Source organism: Anser cygnoides, chromosome 2 (genome assembly GCF_040182565.1).
Source record: "Anser cygnoides isolate HZ-2024a breed goose chromosome 2, Taihu_goose_T2T_genome, whole genome shotgun sequence".
In the NCBI taxonomy this organism is placed as follows: domain Eukaryota; kingdom Metazoa; phylum Chordata; class Aves; order Anseriformes; family Anatidae; genus Anser; species Anser cygnoides.
Window position 1 is genome coordinate 13,350,774 of NC_089874.1, and position 5,161 is coordinate 13,355,934.

The window sequence follows — 5,161 nt, forward strand, 5'->3', positions numbered from 1 at the left end:
TGTCTATTTTGACCTGCTCAGTCTCTGCTACTGTTTTTCCATATAGACTATACCGACTGTGACTTGCTACCATTGTCATTGTAGCAGATGGAGAAGACAAACATTGTGTTCTTTACGGGAAGATGCTCAGACCTTTTGGGGAGAGACACAGAACTGCATAGGAATAAAATCCTCTGGGAACAAAAGCATTGCATAAGCTCTGTTATACAGGAATACTAGCAAAAACACCTCTCATAGCATCTAAACACCAAGACTATTCTTTCCTCCTCAGAGGTTAAATGTTGCAAGTATGGATTTAAAAAAAAAAAAAAAAGTATAAAAACAACCTTTTGAGCAACAATGCTTTACTCAGAAACATGCTGCAGATTCTGCTCTCTTTACCCGACAGACAGAAAATGGAGATTTTAGATAACACTGTGATTTGACTTGTACCAGTCAGTCAGTGGAATAATGCTCTAGTGTAAAATTGACCTATGTAGCAATGATTCAGGGCTGTGGGGAATTCAGCACTGTGGACCTCTGTCTGAAGACCATTCAACACCAGCTTTTCATTGCAGTGGGCAAGTAACTGCCCTGCAGTTCTAAAAGGAGCAATGCAACTGCATTTTCCACCCCTCTGATACAAAATGGCCCCAAACCTCAGGTCTCTGAATTGGGTTTGAGGCTAAAGTTTGTTAATCAAACTGGAGGTAGTCCAGTAGTTTGCCTGTTGCTATTCACTAATTGATGGCATCACCTTCCCATGCAGAAGTCAGGTGTAAATCCATATATCCTGGCCTGCACCTTAGGTCTTATGGCTGAAAACTAGGGTGCAGTTCACATTCAAACTCTGCTGCAGACCTGTGTAGGGTGCAGAAAACATTTTTGACTACTTGAGGTGAGAGACAGATTGCAATTTAAACCAGATAGTTGCATTTTTTATTTTTAATTTTATTTTTATTTTTCTATATCATTAGGAAAGGCAGTCCAGGAGTTGCCACAAAAACATTTCTGACAGGGCAAACAATGCATGGAGTTTTTCATATAGGAAAATAAGTATTTATATCCTAAAGAATACTGTTTATCCCAAAGATCTTGAAGTTTTTCATGGAATGGTATCTCAAGTTTCATTTAGAATACTATCTTGAAAGACCTGGTGCTTGGCTCCTCTACTTAGGCCCGCTGTTGAATACGATTGCATTTCTGTGAAGAGACTGAGAAAAGGAAATATTTGTGAGGGAAAGAATCGTGGTTGTTCCTTGATTAAGAAGGTGGGTTTGTACACAGGAGATTTGCCTGTGCAACAGAATTATTAACTGGCACTGGTTAAACTACCTTAACCAGGACTTTGGGAAGTCACTAATATCTTACTAGATATCTCACTGTTGCCTAGAAACTGAGGCAACAAAATCTAGGAACATAATAGCATTTTGTGCCTGATACGTCATCAACTTCCCCTCTGCTTTCAGTCTAGCACTGTCCCAACAGAGAATTCATCATCACGAGTCTTACCACCTTTCTGCTTGGCATTGCTGGGTTGAAGATTGCTTGCTGGTGGCTGGCAGAGATTACAACAGCCAGATAAGCTGCACAGGGGCTTAAGGGCTGCCCATTTCTTTTGTAGAGAAAAAAAAGGAAGTCTGATTTAAGGCTGTAAATTGTGTTAGGTTGAGAAATACTACTTTTTATTCTCTTATTAAGAACCTATTACTTTTACTTTTTAAGTTAAAAAAATAAAAAATTAAAAATTAAAAATTAAAAATTATTAAAAGTATACTACTTTTTAAGTCTCCAGGGAGGGAAGCCTCTAATAGAAAAGTATCTCAAGCTTCAGTTAGGATACTGTCACAAAAAAAGTCTCAAGATCATAAATGAGAATAATATAGTTGGACCTACCTCCTTTTTATGCCATCTAGGAATATGACCCTCTACCTTTAACTGAAGAACTCTTCAGTCAGAAATTATGTTTCTATATAAAGTGTTTCAAAGCTTTTGATGGTCTGTTGAATGGCAAATTTCAGTTCTTTAGGTGACCTTGTTTAACTTAATGAAATTGTTGTGTAATTAAAGAGATAACATTATATTTTTGGTGTTGAGTACACTTCAGAACTGCAAGTTCTATCTCCCTCTGGAAGAAAAACAGAAAAACAAAACCCAACTTTGTTTAATAGGAATGGCCAACACGGTGGGTGGAGTAATTTGTGTTTGGGGTATGTGAATGGTTTTTATGTTTCCAACAGAAACATATTCTTTTGATTAACGGACTTTCAGTCTTCAAAATATCTTTGCTATATCCATGTTTGGATGAAAAGTGTATATTCGCCTTCTAATAAGCTGTTATACTACTTCTGCCACAACTTTTTACCACAGGCTTACCACAGGAACCATGATTCATGCTATCATGTGTTTTGGACTACTTAAATTTGCAGTTATTAAGCAGTTCTGAGAAAGGCAAAGCCCTGAAAAAATCAGCACGTCTTAAAGGGCCTCAACAGTTCTACAAACGTGCCAGCTATCAGCGCTCAGTCCTGCCACCCTGAATACAGACAGGCATTTTTTATAGGGTTAGGTCCAGAACTCTGCCTTGTGCCACTCTCTTTTGACTTGTTCTTCAAAATTGTGTTTATTTTTTCTTCCTTTTGTTTTCTATTTTTCTCTCTCAGCTTCCAAATTTTTTGTTACTACTTACCACTTCGTTTTTTCACTTCCCTGATCTTATCTCAGGGTGTTCCTAGCTCTCGTTTGTCTTTAGCTTCTCTCCAACCCTTCTTTCACTTCATACTTCCCCCTACATATAACCACTGCATATACAAATATCAGACCTGGGTCCTGCTTGGACATTACACGATATCCAACAGAGCCAGATTTGGGCTTCCCGTATTGTCAGTCTTGTCAATACATTGAATCCATTAATTTGTTTGCCAGTTTTAGAAAGAAAAAAAAAAAAAAGATTCAGAGCAAGTTAGAAAATACTACTGCAAAAGGCAGTAGTTTTGGAAATGGGTGTGTCTGTCACACTGGGGCCCACAGCTTAAAATAAATAAAATCCTGGGATGACTGTGCTGGCTAATTTGTGAGATAAGCCTTTTATGCTGGGGATTTTGTCTGGACAAAGTGAGCAGGCTGGAGAGCTGAATATGCAAGCAAACCACTTACCATGCCTCTTGCATCACACACACATAACTAATACGTTAATCATCAACGTTCAAACACAGTTACCAGATATGATGCCAGAAATAACTTCTGTCTCTGTTATTTTTGTTGACCTAACATATTTCTTCACTTTGGTCTCTTGTTTCTAACCCTCATTCACTTTTGGTTTTGAAATCAGTTGACAGATCAAGAGTTTCATAAAACCCTTCCTTCTCTAAACTTTGCCTTTGTATGAAATATCCTTCTGATATGCCAAGAACTGCCGTTGGCTATTAACTTTCACTTAGCAGACTATGAATTAATTTACCACGCTGACATGGGCAGTTTGAGGCGCAGCGTGAGTCACAACTCATGTTATAGTTTGTTCAATTATACCCCAGTCATTTGAGCTAATTGAGTCAAATGATACAGTGTCACAGGACTTACTGTAAGTCCAGAGGATTTCTCCTTCTGCCTAAGCTGCTCATCTTCAGCTGTCAACAGCTCACAACATTTAGTGTGATTGCTGCCAGATCCCTGGCAGTGAAAATCTCCAGCAGCCTGTGCTCCTGTGCGTGTCAGCAGCTGCCTGGGACCCGGTTACTTCTTCATTCGTTGCTGCTGCTTGCATTTATTTCATGTGCTTTAACGCTGCTCCCTCTCCTCTGTCACTGACCAGTTGTTGGACCAACACTGTCTTCCAACACGCGTGCCGGGCCTCTCTGTGCCTGATTTCCCATCAGGGAACAAGTGATGAGTCAGCACCGCCGCTGCTGTCATCGGGGCTCTGCACACTCAGCCCGAGCCCTGGAGCTGCCTTTTGCAGCCTCTTGTGGCTTTGCTCAGAAAAGGAATGGAAAGTCTCGGAATCAAACTGAGTTCAAAATGTTTTTGCTGAGCTTTGCTTTGGTGATGAAGGCGGTTGGCATTTTTCTGATTCCTGCAATGCCTTTTCCCATGTGCAATTCCTTCATTTGTAATGGGATTAGTCCCATTTGACACCAGCATAAATGACAGTAACATTTACTCCCGTGTTTGTAATAAAACATTGCATTTTAATGGGGCTGTTTTACGTGCATTGTAAAGTACTTTGCTGATGTAAATTAAGTAAGCCTTGTGTCAGCCCTTGGAGATAAAAAAAGGACATTATATCCATTTTCAAGGTAGGTAATCTGAGGCAGAAAGAGATTGAGACAACAAGTTTGGCTACCTAAAATTAAACACCTCAGCCCAAACAAATAGATTGTGAATCCGTTACTCATATTAAAAAGGAGGATTGCAGTCTTTCAACTATGCATCACAGCCATGCATGATAAAAGCTTCGGGGGATATTTAGACACTGAGTTCCAAAAATTAAGCCTGATGGAAAAAAACAAACAAACAAAAAAAAAAAAAAAAAAGAAAACAACCACTGAGATTGTTTTCAGGGGGAATAAAATCTGACTGTTAATAAATATAGTTGTCTTGGCTTGCAATAAATAAATAAATAAATAAATAAATAAAATTACATTCCCTAGAAAATCTTTTAGTTTTCTTCGGAAGAGTGATTCATTTATGCATCCATTCAAATGCTACAACAAAACCTCATATGAAATGATGAGAGAAGAATGACCATACGGGTGCACTTCAGAGACATCTTTTTGGCACCTCTGTTTTCGACAAGGATAAACCCTAGGAAGACCTCTTGTGCAGGTTACAGAAACGGGGTCTGGAACTCTGCTGGGAATTTTAAGTCAAAATTCATTAAATCCTTACCTTGTTTGCCTACATCTGAGCTGTGAGATGTGAGAGCTGCTCACTAGTGGAGAGCTACTGGGGTGTGGGCTGTTCATGCCCGGGGTCAAGTCTTAGAAGTCCTCTCCAAGTCTAAGAAGAAGGGATCTCCCAAAGAAGGCCAGGAGGCAAAAGTGCCAGTGGTGGTTTTGGCTGGAGGAATAACAGGCTGTTTTGGAATAACCTTTCTCTTAATAAATCAGATCCCAGAGGGAATGACTTTTCACCCTTACAGATGCTGTTCTTTCTTTCTTTGGAAGTCAAGTAGTGAATCCTA

At 39.4% G+C, this 5,161-nt stretch overlaps 1 long non-coding RNA gene across 1 annotated transcript; it reads right to left on the bottom strand.

Annotated features, from left to right (window-relative positions):
* Positions 1 to 909: 909 nt before the first annotated feature.
* LOC125179954 (uncharacterized) lies at positions 910 to 4,500 on the bottom strand. Its single transcript, XR_007158094.2, has 2 exons — positions 3,559 to 4,500; positions 910 to 1,193 (listed from the first exon to the last, which is right to left on the bottom strand). It is a non-coding gene; the product is annotated as an uncharacterized lncRNA (long non-coding RNA).
* Between the last annotated feature and the right edge of the window lie 661 nt (positions 4,501 to 5,161).